Raw genomic sequence first — 18,960 nt, 5'->3', positions numbered from 1 at the left:
GAAAATTAGTTGTCAACCAATTTAAAAATCAGGAGATTTCACGTAAAAATCCAAATTGCTCACTTCTTGGGAAAAATTAGATATGGCAACACTGGGCCAGCATTCAGGCCTGCGTGACTACAACTGGCTGGAGCTGAGTGGCTCCTGAACCCCCCGAGGTAGGGTGGACTCTCCAGATCACTACTGTCCCAACTATTCTCTCTTGTCTTGTTAACGTTGCCCACCTGGCTCCTGCAAACATCTGAATTTGCCATTCTTGCTCTAAACAGAAGGGAAATTTAAAGTTGAATCCTAAGGGACTTGGCAGGGCTTTCTACATGACTTTTCTTCTTTTCCAGTCATTTCAACACACCAAAGTCCACACCATGTTTCAGCAATTGCCTGCTGAGTTTTTGGGCTTCCTTCCCCATTGGACTGTGTGCTCACTGAGGGCAGGGATCTCAGAAGTCTTGTGCATTGTTCTGTCCCAAGATTTGCACGGTACCTAGGTGCTCATGCATTTTTCTTGGCAGATGTTAATGATCTGCTTTCTCATTCAGCAACTGTTTCTTGAAAGATCTATGGATTGTGCCAGTGTTAAGTGTGATTCACAGGTCATGAGACATGCCCCTTCATGAGCTCAGAGGGTGGGAAATATGGAAGCAGGAAATAAGATCTGCATGACAGGTAGAGAAGTCAAGAGGTTAAAAAATACGGTTTTGGTGAAGCAAGTTCTAAGGGTGAGCTTCTCAGAGTTTATGGCTCTATACCTTGCTTAGGATTTTGGCATACTGCTCATTTGTTTTTAACCACACTATTTGCATTACAGGGCCTATCCTCTGGACTCCAATTATTATTTGAGTCTGCCAGTGACTGGACTAATTTCTAATAGTTGCTTAATGGCTTTGTTGCTGTGTGATGGGAGGTCAGTCCGTATGGAAAGTCGTGAGCTTCAGCCCGCTCTGTGGTAATGGATACTCCTGGTGGTCATGGGAGGAAGATTCTCAAAAGTCTCGATAATTGTGGGCTGTCTGTGTTCAGTGCTTGGAATTCTCTTTCCAGAAAGCCTTTCTGGTGTAACCACCATTTGCCATTCTGACTGGAACAATCTCAGGGACCTTTCTTTGCTCATAGGCCCTTGCTCCCAAGAGGCAGAGAAATTGTGAAGGCAGGGAGGGTAAGGTAGCTGATCAGGAGTATTTCATAGGAGTAAAAACATGGCAAAGAAAGTAAATCTATGCTTAACACATTTTATTTCATAAACATTGGCTTGTACTTGAATTATTTTAACATTGAGATAAACTCATCAAATATATGCTTGAACTATGATCAAATCATGATGGGTAGCATCAGAAAAACAGTGCTGAAGGGAAGGAATTAGCAACTTACATACAGTTCACACAGAAATACTCATTCTAGGAGCCTGTTAGAAAAATTATCTGCAATAGTCATCATCTTTAAGATTTGGGACCTGTTGAAAAAATAATTCTGAATATATACATATATATCACAATATTATAGACTATTCACTATAAAATGAAATTTTCAGGTCCAAAGGGGTTTGAATTTTCACATTAGACATTTTGTCATCTACAGGAAATATTGTTGTTGCTCACCCTTCCCATGCCCATTACAGACATTGCTAATTGATCACAGAGCTTGTTTCTATTGCTCCAAGATTTGTCACCAGAAGACCTTCCAGTACTATGTACAGCTAGCCACTTTCAATCTACTGAAGTTAACATTTAAGTGTAAACTTCTTTGCCATCATAATCTAGTTCTTCACAAAAACAGAATATTTTTGAACACATGTTTTAGATCACATAATACTTGTGGGGTACATATAGAGTACTTCACAATCCACATACATTATACAGTTTAATCCATCTAACAGCCCAGCAAGGAGGAGAGTATCATTCCTATTTCACAGATAAGGACATTGAGATTTGGCTACTATGAATGATGATATTATTAAAGAAAGCTGAATATTTCACTGCTAGTTAGTCCTGTGACCTTAGAACCAATAGAGACCTGATTATATAGTGAGACCTTCAAGTTGCTAGGCTATATTAGGATTTACACAGCAGAATCTCTTGGATAAATATGACCCTTTACTCTCCCCAATCTCTCACTCTGATTTTTTTGTCTCTCTCTCCCTGCCCCCTTCTCTTTCTCATTTTTTTACTTAACCATTATGACTCTCTTTTTCTTTCTCGCCTTTCCATAAAGCTGCATATCTCTACAGAGCATAGTATAAAACAAGGCTTTCCAGCACCAGTGTAGAAGCAGAGCCCTTGCCTAGCCCAAAGCACCAGCATTCAGCACTCTTTGGGGAGGACAGTTCAGTCCTGACCCTGAGTAAAGCTGCTCAAGCCTGCCATCCATATCCAGTAGAGGCCTGCACCCTGGGAGCCTGTGGTCAGAAGGGCCAGATACAATGTGAGCAACTGGGCTGGTCTGTCTGCTGGTTTTCAAAGAAGAATCGGGTAGAATGACCAGCTGTAGGAGCACCTGGGCGGTTAGATATTTCCCAGCCACGTATGGCATTTCCTCTGTGTGTACTGCAGAATAAGATAGGGTTTAAGTAGCTCCAGAGTCCGTAGTATCCACAAGAGAGTGCCTGAGATGAGATGCTAAGTCAAAATTGGCACATACGTTACTCTGAAAGACATCACTTAAGAATTGACCTGAGCATTAGAGGGCCTCTTTCTCTCTTCCGCTCTCTCTCTCTCCCTCCCTCCCCCACCCCTCCCACCCTCCATCCTTCCCTCTTTTTCTCTCTCTCTTGTAACTAATTTGAAAGGCATCAACCCTTAAAGAGACCATCCAGTTTTTGCCCTGGTATTTGAAATAGGGCACCGCCCCAGCTCATCAGTACAGGTTTACTGTGGTTTCAGTGGTATTCAACCACCAGGCCAAATAAAAATCCAGGTGAACACAGTGGTCAAGACATCATAACTCTAACAAAAACATATGTTAAAATCACGTAACAACTTTTTAATCAAGAGCTTAAATTGTGAAGTAGGCTAGATCTACATGGAAGATGAAGCTGAACCACAACCCAGCAGTATTTGACCTGTATGTAATGTATATAATTAAAGTTGTATTAAGTTTTTATAGATAACTTGGGGGCTGCATTTATCTAGTAGTGGAAGATACTGGACTTGAGAATCTACTTGTCTAAAATCCTTCCGCAAATCCTAGTAGAAATGGTTTTCTGAGGTGTACCTAATTCCTAACCTCATGTGATCATGGCGCAGAAAGGACAGTATCTCCTTTTAAGGAATTGTGTTGATTGCTAGAAGATGTTTCTCTGTGGCCTTCTTAAACTGTGTGATCCCAGTCCCCCCAGAGAACCAAGAAATCTGCTTATTCCTTATGTAACCAGAGAGTTATCACTCACTAGGCAGGAACTTTGTGCTCCATACCTTTTTTCAGTTACTAATTCACTATTAATTTTCTGTAAATGAGTGAATCAAATGCACATTTACGCCACATTACTCATTTTAATAACTGTTATCACCCTCTACAGACCTGTTTTTCTGTGACTAATGACAAGCGAGCTGCAGATTTGGACACTAGTTCCAGAAATCTGGGTTACATTTGCCTAAATGTACTTAGACTAGGAGCCTCCAGGGTAACAGGACCCAAAACCCAAAGAGAATTGTTAACAGTTTATTATTAAATAGAAAAACCTTCCATTACTGGAGTTAGCAGTCATCGATCAATGAAGCCATCGTAGAGTAGGCCTAGAACGCCCGCTTCCTTTTCCTGGCCTCTATTGTATCTCACACGGTCCTGTTCTGACACAAACAATAACGCCCTCTATTGTTGAGAAGCAAAAGCCCACCCAGCATATTAGATACACCTGCCTCAAACTTGCCTGAATTCCTTACACTAATACAATTTTAGTTTCCTGTGTTTTGTAGGAGCAGAAAAAACCGTCTGTGTGGAAGTTACTGTCCTTGTCGTTATTGCCATCATTGCCCTCAAAAGTTCATCTCGAAGCCTTTGAAGCCTAGGCTGTATTTGGTCTAGCTGGCTGCTGAGGGTGATGTTGATTATAAATAATTAACTGACATAATTAGGTACTAGGTTCAAGGCTGCTGATAGAGAAATATATTTTATTCATATAACAATTATTTATTGAGTGTGTGCCTTGTGCCCAGCAATGAGCTAGATGTTGATGTGCAGTGATAAACAAGACAGACATAACCCCTGCCTTCAGGGCACTTACGTTCTAGTAGAAAGACAAGCAGCCCAATAAATAGCATAATTACTTAATTAAGACAGTTGGATTAATAGCTGTCTGTGCTTTCATTTCATTTGAATCAGAATTCCAAAAAGACTTTCGTCTTTGAGCATTTGCTGTAACGCCGATCAGACAATGGCCAACTGTTTACTTCTCTTCAAGTGTTCACTATTCATTCATTCATTCATTCATTCGTTCGTTCCAGGAATAATAGTGTCTTAATCACAGAGCCCTAAACTGAGCATGGAGGGGAAGAGGGGGGTTGGTGTTTCTTTTTGTTGGTGACTGATGGACAGATCATGTATTTTTAACAAATCACTTGCTTTCTCCAGGATTCAGTTGCTGCCCTGTTTATAAAACAAACTCCTTTATAAGAGTGAGACAACAATATACAATATGATATCTGGGATCACTGCAATCACATTTCTCCACATGTAAAGGAATGAGGCTGGAAACTCTAGCCTAACCACTACGTGCCCATGGATGGAGACCTCACTCCTGACAGGGCCCCAGTGTGCTCATAGGTGTGAACTGTGGTTCTAACAGAGCCAGCTTTGCAAACTTGGACAAGTCAATAAATTATTGGTCTTGTTTTACTTTAAACTGAGGGGAAATGGAAGATATTAGAGTCATATTATTTTTAGCAACATAAACTTTTCTTTTGTAACTTTACACAAAATCTGTAAAAAAGAAAACATATTAGGGACATCGTGTTAAAGAGTTTATAGAAAAGTGGGGATAAGACGGTGGGTAGGGGGAGGTGAGTCCCTGTCAGCTCAGCCTGTCTTACTTTACTCCCTGTAGTGACTCCCAAAATGCCTCTTTGGGACCCCTTGGGCTCCTTAATGTACAGTTTGAGAAGCCATTAAGCCCCTTCTTTGTTAATAATATGTGAGTTAGTATAGGCACCACGAGGCCAGACCTCCTAAAGGTACAAAGTGAAATGGTACCATCGCCAACTCAAGTCAGCTAGTTCCCAGTCGACGGGGCAAGACTGGAGAAAGGTGTCAAGTCAAGGAGCTTGGAAACCTAGAACAAATGACAGGCGCCTCCCCTGCAGCCACTCACTCTAGCCCCAACCCTGCACCCATTGTGTGCAAAACATCAAGTCACACCACTAGGTGGAGCCAAGATCTCAGCAGAAGGAAGAGTGCTGAGGTCTCTAGAAGCCTGTGCACACATTGCATGACATCTGAGTTCCTCATGAGGATAAAAAGAAAAAAAGGAACGACACAGTAGGGTATGATGTGTCTCTATCGGTCTCTGCCCACAGAGATCACTTGAATTGAGAGATCGCTTCTCCATCCCACCTAAGCCCTTTGAGAAATTTTTAAGTAAAGGCTTAAGGATTTAAGCTACTGATTGGTCTCCATGACCATCTATAGAGTCTTAGAGGTTCCATTCAGATGCTGCTTTAAATAGGAACGTTACTTCACTGGGAGAACGTGTGAGGATGTAGCAACCTTAGAGGTCGTCAAATCCAACCACCTCAAAGCGGCCTTCTAACCTTGGTCTGTGCACTAAGCGAGAGGGAGCTCAAGAACACTCGAGCTAAGTAGCCCGTTTCCTTTCTGCCGCATAGATTTATCATAAAATTCGTCCTTTGTAAATTGAGCCAAAATTTGCTCCCCTACAGCTTCCACTTTTTGTTTCTGATTCTGGTCTCTAATGTCGCAGGGGGTGCACCAAATTATATTCACGATAGTCCTTCAAGTCTTTGAAAAGAGTCTCAATGTTTCGTGAGCATCTTCAATTTTCCAAACCCAAACCTCTTCCTTCTCGCTTGGTCCCTGAAACAGGCTATAATCTTTCCATTATAACAGAATCCCCTTTCTAGTGACTGGCCAATGCAACACAGCGAGGGATTTTGACCCTAGATAAACAGTCACAAGGCAGATCAAAGAAGCAAAGCCAAGTTCGCCTGATCACGAAGAGCTTGCTGTCTGCCGGCTACACAGAGCCACCTCCCTGCCCAACTGTCTCACTTGGTGGCTGCACTCGAAGTTTGTGGGGAGGGAACACAGGCGCCCCCAGGGTGAGAAGAGTGGTGAGCACGACACTTGCTACAGGAGAGAAGTGGAGGAAACCCCACCCCACTCCCAGGTCCCTAGTCGCAGTTTTCCCCTCCTGTCCAGCCACCGTGCTCATCTCCGCCAGCGGCAGATGTCCCAAGTCCAGCCGGGTCCTTGGCCTCCAGCATTCTCCCTCACAAACACCGGGGGTAGTTTCCAGCGTCTTTCAGTGGATCCACGAAACCCCCCAGGGAGGCCAGGGCACAGCTGGGCCACTGGGACACTGCTCTCTCTGCCACCCTCCCTGTCTCGGGCCTGGTCCTCCGCCACCCACAACCTCCCACCAGAATTCAACCTCACACCTCCTCGGGTTTCATGGGGATTTTAGCAAATTACTAACTCACATTTCATTTAGCCTCTTTCCTTATTGAGGGGAAACTTGCTTGGATGCGCGGATGACTGTGTCTCTGCCTTTGACCTACACGAGTGGGGCAGCCACCTCCCACTCCCTCCTTCCCGTGCCCTCCACCCTCCACGCCCTATGCTCACTCCGCTGCTGCAGCCGGGGTCCCCTAGCTTTGCTCTGCCTCCTGAGCCCTGCCACCTCTCTGCTCCTGCGGCCCCTTTCTCCCCTCCAACCCCAACAGTGGGCGCCGGGCCTGTTTCTGTGTCTTCAGAATGTCAGAGCCTCAGCTCTCGATTGCTGCCACTCACTGCCACGCCATAGTCGGCACAACCCTGAGCCGGGCCAACACCAGGCAGTGGGACGAACAGAGAGATGACCAACTTGCCTCCTCCAGGTGCCCTGTCCTCCTGGGGAGGTCCTAGTCCCTCGCTTCTCTGCCCTCACACTGCCCCCTTCATTGAAAACCCCGCAGAACAGAAAGAAAGCAGATTCACAATGATGTAACCGCTTTTATTCATTCATCTGTATGATTAAGTTCATGGCCTATGCTTTGTCAGGTGAGTGTGATTTTCAGGATAGCAAGTGAGCATGACTCTCATCCTTGGCCTTGGGCTGGAGCTCTCTCCCAAAGAAGGTCATGTCCCAAGGCAGCGGGGACTCACAGATGTGGGTGAAAAGCCACAAGGCAATTTGGGACTGCTTGGAGATTAATGTGTCTGGCAAGGTGGGACAGACACACAGACCACAGAGGCTAGACAGGGGCCAGGTCATGCAGGGAACGTGTACCCCACAATAAGGCATTCAGACTTCACCTTCTGGTCACCAGGAGCCAAAATAGTTTTAACCAGTATAGTGACAAAATCTGAAATACATTCCAAAAGTGGCACTTTGGGGTAGGAAAATATGGCTTAGGTTACTGCCTTTCCCAGGAGAGGTTTATATTCTAATAAGAGTCAAGAGTCCAGCTAAATAAATGAAACTCTAAGATTAGAATTCAGGAATCACAGTACAGGCAGGGGAGGGATTTGGGGAAGACAGATTGGGACCTCTGTCTATGGAAGTCACACTCAGAAAATCACTCAAAGCCTGACTTCCAAACTCCCTACACCGCGCCTGTCCCGCCTGCCCCTTTTCCATAACTGGGAGAGCATTAACACCAGAAAGAAAACCTCAGGTCCTTGCCCCCCCACTCCCACCTCCTTTTCTGAAAGCTTTCTGTAGAAAGCAATGACAGAGGATCAAAGCATCCACTTCCTTCCCTTTGATGTGTGGTCAGAGACAGGCTCTGATGTCAGGCCTGTTGCATTTCATTAGACCTGATATTAAGCTTCCTAGAGGTCAGGTCGCCCACACTGCTTTAACCTGCGCTGACCAGGTTCTCCTCGCTGGACATCGCGGCCATCGCCAGCTCCCTTCAGACCCATTAGGAAATTTCACAGGTAAAGGAATTGGAGTGTAAATTTGCTCTCTCCTGCTCTATACCGCTCTGCATTATGAGGCCTCTCTTCAAGCTTGCTTTTCTGCCCAAACAGCCCTGATTCTGCATTTCGAGTTCATACGCCTTCCTCATGCCAAATTTTGGAGCTTTGAGCAGGTATGAAAAGGGGGAGGTTTGGCATGAAACACGTCATTTCGAGCTGAGAGCGCCCTCTCTTTCTTGGAAGCATCGCCCACAGCAACCTCAGCTGATTGCAAGCCCTGGGTTTCCCTTTGGCCAAGTTAGGGGAGCTCTGGGCAATGGCCCTAGATTTGCTAGTGGTATTGAAGAACCACAGGACAAACTCCAGTTAGCCTCTCTCCAGAGAAAATATCTAACCACCAATTTTCTCTCGCTTATAAGACAAATGGTTTAAGCTGCACACATGGCACTTATGCCCCAAAGGAACGTGCTTCTTAACAGTCTTGATTTCAGGCTGCATTCAGAATTTGCCCCGGGAAAGTGCTTCTCATGGAAAAACCGAGACTTCCATGAGTCAGGCCTGCTCACTTCCCAGGCCAGATCCAGGGCTCTGAAAATCCCCGGATTTATCATCCCCAACCCCCCTTCCTCCCTACCTCCACCCCATCCTCACGCCCACCCCGTGACTGAACTCATCTGCCAAATGGGGAATTAGCTCTTAACAGCACTCAGACCCCCCAAATACTTTCTTAGGATGGTTTTATAAAATGAGAGTTGTCCTTCGGAAGGGAAAAAAGGAGGGAGAATGCTGTTGGATTTCCTTATAATTACTTTATGCTTTCCTAATTCTTTTCACTTTCCATACTTAAGAAGAGAACCATCCTCTTTTCGGGGCTTAGGGCTTCTAAGTCTTCCTCTGGCCCTGAGCGGGAGTGGGACTCGCGGCCCTGCTCCCAAGGCCCCCCTTGGTTGTCTGTGAGTCCAGGGCTGGGCAGCCTGGCTCCCGTTTGTGGGGAGCAAGGTAGAGGCCCTGCATTGTCCTTGCCCCGGAGCCCTTTCCTTGATGGTGTTCCCTCCCTGCCATTCCTTCGGAGATAGAGGCGAAGGGCAAAACCAAAGGTGGGGAATTTACCGCGTCCTTGTACCTGATGCTCTCTGATGTCTGAAGATGTGACTTGGGGACAGACAGCCTGGGCTCATCACCTGGCTCTGCGCTCCCATCCAGGTGACTTTGACGAGCCCCTTAACCATTCTCAGCCCAGTCCCCTCACCTGTAAAACCTACTCAGGGCACCGTGGGGGGTCGAGTGAACCAAAACCACTGTGTGGGGATTAAGTCGAGATCATCTCTTCCTCCCTCTTGTCCCCACTGAAGCCACAATGAATTGATGATGGCCCACCCCGTTTGGGCTTTGGCCTAAGCTTTTCTCTTGGGCTAGAATGCCTTTCCCCTACTTCCTTGCTGTCCCATCCTGTCCTGTTTTCCTGCCCTATCTTACCCTTAAAACGCAGCTCCTTTTTCCTCTGCGAAGGCCTCTCTGAGAGTTAGTAGCTCTCTCTTCTATGATTCTCCTGTATTTCAAACATACGTTTTGATGTGATAAGTACTAGACTAAGAGCTCCTCAAGGCAGGGATCAAGTCTTCTGCGTCTTTCTTGTCTCACATGGCACTTCTGTTAATAATAATAGCTTCCTTGAATTTACTATGTGCTAGGCAATGCGCTACGCACTCATTCACTCACTTGCTCACTCACAAATGTTTACCTACTACCTATAGTAGTCCGCAAAGCCTGTTTACAATGTTTACCACACCCATACATTCTGAAAAGTTTAATATATGCAGTTTTGAATACACAGGGGGTTCGTGGCCATCTGCCCTCTGTGCTAGTTAGTGGGCCTCATAGATTGGGGAACAACCTGATTCTCAGCCTTCAATACTGAACAGGATTGATCAGAAAAGAAAATTCTCCCCAAAACACATTATAATGAAAATTAAGAGCATCAGTAACAGCTTCTAGGGAGAAAGGAAGACTGACTACAAAAGAACAGGCATCTAACTGATATCAGACTTCAACATCAAAAACAAGAAGCCAGAGGGGTAATTAACATCTTCACAATGTGGGAGGAAGGAAGGAACTTTGAACCTGAAATCTTATAGTCTGCTGGGACCTGAGGAGGGTGTCGTGAATTGAAACCTCTGATCACCTCATTTCTGTATCTCGAGGTTGGGTGAGGGAGAGCCTGGAAAGTGTGAGCCTGAGTTGGTTGCAACAGAAGATACGAGGAAGAGAGAAGTCTTGTTCCCCCAGACACTCTGTTCCTAGGATGATGTAACTGCCCTCAATTCCCTGTCCCTCCTCAGCCAGCCTGTGGCACCAACTAGGACTGTGATGGTGGCAGCCAACCCCATACTTAATGTGCTGCCTGTAGTTCCAGCGGCAATTGGCTTCCGCACTCCTTCCTTCCTTCCTGGTGATTGGAGGAGCAATGGCATCCCATGTCCTGCTAACCAATGAGAGAGTGGCCAGGAAACATTTCTGATCACACCAAGTTCTGTAGAAACCATGAAGTTGGCCCAAAGAGATCTGGAGTGGCCAGGTTCCAGGTGCATGTCACCTGACTGCAGAACCTCAATCTCCGATCCTCATTCTTTGCCCTACTCTGATGGTCAGTGCTAGTTACAGAAACAGAAATGAGGAGGCAGTGGAGAGGGAGCTGTTCCTGGAGGCCCTAAGAATCGGCTTACCCTCAGCTAATGCATAGAGTGTTCCTGTGGCATCAAGTCCTATTTTGGTTATGAGTCATGAATCTCTTAATTTAAGTCATAGGCCATTGAGGTTGTTACTTTTACTTTTGGCAGACCATAAAGAGGAAAACTCAACCCACGTGACCTGGAGAGTAGGGCATACATCAAACACAAAGACCAAACCTAGGCATTAGCACACAATTAGAGAGAGGCGTTGACCGAATGGACAGAGCACCAAGCCTTGGTGGTTAGGCCCTGGGCCAGGTGCTGGGGAGCAAGACAGAGTAGTCACTGCTGTCAGATGGCTGCCACCACTGTTTTCCCTTCCTCTGTGTGCCTACCACTCCTTTGCTGATACGTGTGTATTTCTCCTCCCCTTGGATTCGTGACTGCTTTGACCAAGTGACCAAGTCCTGGGGCTTCTGAGCTTAGATTCTAAGAAGACTTGCCGTTTCTACTTTCTTCCTCTTAGTTCCAGCAACTCTGCTGTGAGAAGCCCAAGTCACGTGGAGAGGCCATATGGAGGCACTCCAGGCAACCCCCAGTTGCACTTCCAGCTGAGAGCCTGACCCACCTAGAGCTCTATGGTTATCTGTCTTAGACACGGCAACCCAGTCCAGCCCCACATGACTGAAATGACAGTCAACACCTTTCAGAGCAGGAGAATCACCCAGCTGAGGGCAGTCGTCCTGCAGAATCGTGAGAGTCAATATCTTGTTTTAGGCCACCAAGTTTGGGATGGTTTGTTGCATTGGAGTAGGTCATTGAAACACAGAGCTTCTAGTTTAGGCATGAAACAGGAGATAAATGTACAATGTGATGAGTGTGTGGAGTACAGAGTGTGTCCCCAGGTTGAGAACTTAGGATGAGTAAGAGTTAACTAATTGAAAAGCTGATGTGAGTGACAGAGGTAAAGGCGTGTGTGAAGCCAAGAAAGAAAGAGCACAGAGCACATCGAAGAAGCATAATTTTAGTGCAGTCTGATCTTGGCAAGTGAGAAAGAGTAGGATGAGAGGAGCCAGTAGTACTTAGAATTTGGAAATTATTATAAATGCAATGGGAGGCCTTTGAAGTATAGTAAGGCTGAAAGCGACGTAAACTGGTTTGTGACAAGTTTCACCTTGATGTTAGTATAACCTGTGTGAGTACTAACAAATACAGCCAATTTTTATCATACCCATTTTTTTTTGGTGACTCGATGGGAGAATAGAGAATGTGTGTGTGGGGGTGAAGCTCCCATTGCATTCCTGGCTTGTTTGGGGCACATGGTACTTTTGTTCTTTGCCATGGCAGCTCTGGTCCCCAGGCTTGGCTGCCTTCAAGCTAGCTGATGGGTGGGACGGGGACTGATGGTTTCCATATGAGCTGCCTCTAAAAGGCTCTTGGCATGGACTGGTACAACTCCATCTCCAGTGTTAAAAATTGTTGATCAGTCTATCCCAACAACCCACCAGAGACGCCTGCTGTCTTTCAGGAAATTCCTTGCTTCCCGGGCCAAGCCCATTGTTTGAATGCCCCTGAATATCTCCCAAGGAGCTGTTCGAAAGCCCAGCCAGGAAGAAGAAATAGATACGAACCCAAAGAGACTGGAAAATTCGGGCAGGAAGCTATAAAATGAGATGCAGCTTGGAATAATACAGATTGTTACATCTGGGAGAGAAAATAATATATCACTGGCAATCCCTGCACCGCCCCTCCCCCCAGCAAGTATACATTCAAGCATAGGAGCAGGGGCAGATTACCATACAGCCAACGAGGTTTAAGCTCCAGTCCCTCAGTTGTACAGAACGGTTCCCGTCCTTGGGAGAGCCTAACAATCTGTTCTTCATATGTTTTTGTAAATTTGTAAAGGTCAACTATTTTTTGCATATTTTTCTTCATTAGGAACCCCCTCCAAAATTGTATACACTTCATGCTACACAAAATCTGGATCTGTCCCTGAGCAGACGGAAATGTTGGGTGACAATGTTGGTGGTCACTCTACTATATAAGAACCCCTCTTGCTAGCTCATGCGACTCGTCAAAATACAGTTGTAATGAAGTGAGGCTCAAACCCTACCAGGGCACATCTCTAGGGGAGGCTGTGGGCAAATATTGGGCTGAGTGTATGCAGACAGAGCTATTGCATCATGTGACTCTAAGACTAGTCTTCATCGAAGTCGTGAAATTTAGGAAATTTGTTCTAACTCCACCAGCTTTTCTGATGCTGAGCCACTTAGGGAGTGTTCCTTTCTCCCTTTCACCAAGTCTTGCCTTTGCTGGAGGAGTCTCTGGATGCTGTCCACACTGAAGTACATATGGCTGATAATTGACCAAAGGTACCTTTGGATGGAGGTGGCTGTCTTCATGTTACTGGAATGCAAAACCTTAGAGAATGTTGGGATAGACTGATCAACAATTCAGAAACGGCTAGTATGAACCCATAGGATGTCTGAGAAGTGCCTCAAAACCATGGTGGGCTTGAGGATTAAGCCATCCTTCTGTGAGAGGTGACTCCTGAGAGTCTAGGAGATACCACCTCCCAAACTCCCAGGAAGAAAGCTTGGAATGACTGCTTCAAATTTCATGTATAATTTTGATTATATTCCACACACAGAAAAAGGTTTTCAACTATTTCCCATTGAGGAAAATTGCCCCTATAAGAGGATGCAGATAATTTTCCTGTAGCCCCCTGTCCCAATTTGCCATCTGTCCCATGCCCCCATGGGAATATGTGCCCCCAGTCAGAGAAGCACACTTTCACTCATTTAGCATGGAGCTTGCAGGAACAGCTTTGGCTCACAAGAAAGCCTTCTCACAGCATGGGACAAGAAGGAATCTCCAGGATCTGGCAGGGTTCCATGCTTTTTATTTCAAATTACAGTCCTTTCAGGGCTGGGCTTCCTAGCCAGTCCCCTACCAGACATTTGGCAGAACCAGCACCCAGCACGGACAGGCTGGCTTTGCTCAAGGCGCCATGGAAACATGGGGAATGGTGTTTGTTGGCAGTAGAGATGCGCCTGGCTTGGCTGAGCTTGGGCTCGCTCTTTTGGAGCCCTGTGAGTGGTGCCTTAGCCAGGGAAGCACTCATTGCCAAAGCCTGGAATCTGTCCCTTCCACAGTGATCACAAAATGGGGCTCCCATCTGGCTATGGGTATCCTTCTTCTCCATGCATCTTTATCTGAAGTTTAATGATACCACATTTACCACCCAACAGTAACTTCCAATCAGTGAAGGCAGACACTGGATTCCTGACACTGAGTAAAAAGGTGACATGAGTGGCCTACTTTGACCCTTTCTGGCCTACTTCCATGTCCCCTCCATTTTTTATGTCCTTTGTCCCCATTGGGAGTTCCCTCTTCTGCAGGACACAGGGCTCTGGTGATTCAGACTTATGGTCAACCCCTCTAACCATGGTGAATGTAAAATCGGGGGCCAGAGACTTGGTGGCTCATTCCTCTTAACAATATCCCAGAAGATTTCAGAAAGATGCAAACTCAACACTAGTAAGTAAATCTTTTGTGATAAACTGCAGCATCGACAGAGGAATTTTGTTTTGTTTTGCAGTGGGTCTTTCCAGCATCCCTGAAAGCAGCACTCTCCTTGTGGAAATGACAAGTTCTACCAGGACCCCCTTTACTGGGCTTTAGGACTACCTGAGAGCACAATCTGCCTAGGGCAATGCTCAAGTACCTCAAACTCTCAGTATTTCTTGGTTGAGCCAAGACTGATATATTGGGAGACAGAGACGTATTTCCCAACCCCAAAAGAGATCCTTTGGGCCAAGCTATACTTCTTCCAGACACAGTAATTGCTGCAATGTTGTCTCTACGTAGAGCTTGTGAAGATACCTATGAATTTCCACAAGCTGCCTGCCCACTCCTCTCAGTCTAAGTGTAACCAAAACCAAGGTTCAGCTGCCTGCCACCACAAAAGCCGAACTTGTGAGACAGGTGCTGGCGAGAAAGGAAAGGTTTATTCAAGTGCTGGTGACCTGAGAAGATGAGGGACTCTTGTCCAAAGCCCATCTCTTCACCTCAGTGCAGGCAGAGGTTTTTATAAGAATGGAGAGGGAAAGCAGAACAAAGAAATCAAGGGGAAGGAGTTGAAAAGTTCTCTACGTGCAGGCCAGCACAGTCCATTCTGATAAGGATCTCCCAACTGGTCAAGCAATGGTCTGGTGTGTGTCATCCTGGTTCTACGGTTGAAGGTCAGCAAATCTCCTGGAATTGGGATGATTAAAGGTCGGTGTCTGTATCTCCTGAAGTTAGTTCCTAGGATTCTTATACAAACATACTGTTTATCTACAAGCTACATATTGGTCAGAGTCAGCATTTACAGAAACAATGTCAAAAGAATGGTGGGGTAGGTTATAATTCCCCACTGTTACAATTCCCCACTGTTACATAAAAGCTGGATGAGGGGAACCCCAGCCAGACAAGCCTCTGGAGTCCCTGGTGACCAGTGCACCCACCCAGTCTCTTAGGAAACCAGTGAAGTGCATGGAATCTCACAGAAAAGGGCCTGGCCTCCTCAGAGACATTAGTTGGTCAGACATTTCTTATGTCTGTTCCTTGACTTATTACTGGCCATCCAGCTTTTGAGGCCACATTGTTCTCTGACTTCTTCCCACTTTTTCTTTGATTCTGCTCTTGTCCCCTCTACACACACACACACACATACTTCCGCCATCCTGTCCTTCCTCCCATCTGAGTCATGTCTCAGACTCCCCGCTTTGTTTCCCAGATGCTTCTTTCAGGCACAGCTCAACCAGGGAATGCTAACCCTGCTGTTGTGTGGTGTCCTATGCAGCCCTGTCCAGAAGTAGCCCCACCCCAAAGGGTTCCCCCTAAGTAGGTCAGAGTGGAAAGCCAGCCTCAAACAGTGGGTCCTACATATCCAAGGTCCGTGGAGAGGATGGGGGTGGGGGGAATTCCAATAATTTCAAATGAATCCAAATCATGAGGAAAGTGCCAGCAGTGATTTAAGATCAGGTAATTAACAATGCTCACGGGGAGAACAGCAGGAGGGTGACACTGAGCATATTTACTTATTTCTATTTTTGTCATTTTTAACTTGAGGTAAATGAGTGTGATTTGTGGCCCCATTAGTCTCCTTGGCAAATGTGAGAGGCCAATAATAAAACAGTTAATTTCCAAGTAAGTTTGGCTCTAAATGCAGAGAGCCTCTCAGCACCGGGGCCAGCCATGTTATGGGGTCACTGCTCCCTGTAACAGCCTCTGGCAGGAAACACAGAAAGCCTTCATACTGGCTGTTTTGCCTTGCCCTGAACTCCATCCTGTTTGCGTGGGTCTGACTTGCTTGGCATATGTGTGAAGGCATCTGTCTGTTTCCCCCATTCTAGTTTGGGCTGAAAGTGATTTATTCCAAAATCTGTTATGTATTTAGGCTATGTCATGCCTTGAATACCGGGTTTCACTGCTATTTGAGCAACTTGTACAATTAATTATCCTTTATATTCGGGCTATTAAGGGTTGAGCTGGCATGAAGCGTATCTATTGGGCAAGAATAATACACAGATGGCATGCCACAGCTACACCCATAGCTGACATTTAAGTAGTTTGCAGAGCACTTTCACATGGATTATTGCCGTTGGTCCTCACAATAACCCCCTTGAGGTAGGTAGCAGAGTAAAAAAAATACATTACTCCCATTTTACAAATGATAAATATGGGACTCAGAGAAGTTAAAAGTGGCATAGTTAGAACTTGAGATTCCAAACTCCACTTAAGAATTTGTAAGCTGAAAAATATGCGACTTTAGCTCCTGGGGTTCTTTAGTTACTTGGTTTGAAATCCTCTGTCATTCGCCTACAGTGACTTTTATTTAACATCTTTATTGAGGTATAATTGACATAGAACTGCACAGATTTAAAGTGTGCAGCTTGATAAGTTTTGACATGTGCGTATACCCACAAAATCAACGCTGTAATTAAGATAATGAACATATTCATCACCCCCCCTCCGAAAGTTTCCGTGAGCTTCTTTGTAACCCCTCCTTCTCACTCCTCCTACCATCCCCAGGCAAACACGGATCTGCTTTCTGTCACAATATATTAGTTTGCATGCTTCAGACTTTTATATAAATGGAATCATACAGTATGCATTGGCTTCTTTCAGTCAGCGTAATATTCGTTCATCTTCTCTCATATATCAATAATTCATTTCTTTTTTTGCTGAATAGTATTCCATTCTATGGATATACCAGAGTTTGTGTATCCATTCACCTGCTGATGAATATTTGGGTTGTTTTTAGTTTGGGGCTGTTACAAGTAAAGCTCCTATGAGCATCCACGTACAACTCTTTTTATAGACAAATGTCTGCATTTCTCCTGGGTCAATACGTAGGAGTGGAATGTTGGCATCATACACTAGGTGCATGTTTAACATTTTATAAAACTCCCCCAATTTTTTTTTCAAAGAGCTTGGCCCACATTACATCCACCAGTTCCCCCTTCCCATCCTTGCCCATCACCAGGTGTGATCTGTCTTTTTATTTCAGCCAATCAGATAGGGGTGTAGTCAAATCTCGTTGTAGTTCTAATTTGCATGTCCTTAATCACTGTAGTTCTAATTTGCATGTCCTTAATGACTACCAGTGCTGAGTGTCTTTTCACATGCTTATTTGCCATTTTTTAATCGTCTTGTATATTTTTTAATGTTGAGTTTTGAGAGTTCTTTCTAAAGACTGGACACAATTCATTGATCAGATACATGCTTTGCAAATACAGTCTGTGGTTTATCTTTTCACTCTCTTAACAGTGTTTAAAAAAAATTTTTAGTAAAGTCCAATTTATTAATTTGTTCTTTTGGTATTGTAGCTAAGAAATCTTTACCTAACCCATGTTAACAAGGTTTTCTCCTAACATTTCTTCTAGAAATTGTATCATTTTAGGATTTACATTGAGGTCTGTGATCCATTTTGATTTAATTTTTTATATGGCGAGAGATATGAATCAAAGTTCATTTTTTGCACATGGATATCCAATTGGTCTACTGTATAAAAGATCATTTTTCACCACTGTCTGCCATTACATCTTTGTTGAAATCAGTTATCCATATGTGTGTACTTCTATTTCCAGACTCTTCTATTCCATCAATCCTTTTGTTTGTCTTCATGCCAATACCACACTGTCTTGACTCCTTAATCGTTAGTTTCATGTGCCAATTTGGCTAGGCCGCAGTGCCCAGTTATATAACCGAACCGCAGTCTAGGTGTTGCTGTGCAGTATTCTGGAGAGTTTTTGTGTGAAGGTATTTTGTAGATGTGGTTAGCATCTATAATCAAAGGAAATTACCCTCAATAATGTGGGGAGGTCTCCTCCAATCATTTGAAAGGCCCGGAAAGCAAAACCTGAGGTTTTTCTGGAGAAGAAATTCTGCCTCGAGACTGCAACATTAGCTCCTGCCCGAGTTGCTAGCCTGCCCTATAAATTTCCTACTTGCCAGCCCCCACCCTCCTGTGAGCCAACGCTCATTCCCCCTCCCTCCCTCCCTCCCTCCCTCTCTCTCTCCCCCCACTGGCAGCTCAGCTTTTGTCTGTGTGGTTTCAATCACAGCCAGGGCTTCTCTGTTCTCTTGACAGCTCCAGGCTTAAATTACCTGTATAACTTGCAGCTGTATAACTTGCAGTCCTCGTAGAAAGAAAGCTTCTTATTTTCACACTATTTCCAGTAAAATAAAAATTAAAAAAATCCCAGAAATGAGTCTCATTAGACAAAGTCAAGTTACGTATCTACACCAAAACCAAAAGCTGTGCTCTAGGAGACACCATCTTGCTAGACCTGGATCGTGTGAGCGTTGTTGAGGGGGAGGCATGTAAAGCGGAGGTCAATGGGACGACAGCATCCTCTCTCAGTGACTAGTTTTTGCAACCTCAGCATCTTTGGGGTTTTTTTCCCCATTTTATCTTTAAGACTCTTTGGTTGACTTCTGCTTTCTACATGGCTTCTTTCCTTTTTTAAAAAAATACAATGTCTAAACTGCTAAGTGCCAGCATCATGTGCTGGTTTCGCCGCACTGCATTGTCCCCGACTGTTAGCCCTCTGCAGAGTTCAAGTTTATTGCTGTCACCACTGGAGTCTGCAACAGCTTTCAATTTGGCTCCTTTGTGAATCTCATTAATATGCAGTTATCACCTCTCTCCAGATCATTAACAGACATTAAC

General features: G+C 45.0%; 1 protein-coding gene across 1 annotated transcript in view; it reads left to right on the top strand.

Annotated features, from left to right (window-relative positions):
* Positions 1 to 18,960, top strand: part of HAO2 (hydroxyacid oxidase 2) — a 133,382-nt gene that overhangs the window by 65,146 nt on the left and 49,276 nt on the right. The window lies entirely within an intron of this gene.

This window comes from Miniopterus schreibersii (genome assembly GCF_964146895.1).
Source record: "Miniopterus schreibersii genome assembly, chromosome: 19".
NCBI lineage: Eukaryota > Metazoa > Chordata > Mammalia > Chiroptera > Miniopteridae > Miniopterus > Miniopterus schreibersii.
This window is presented reverse-complemented; position numbering and strand designations above follow the sequence as displayed.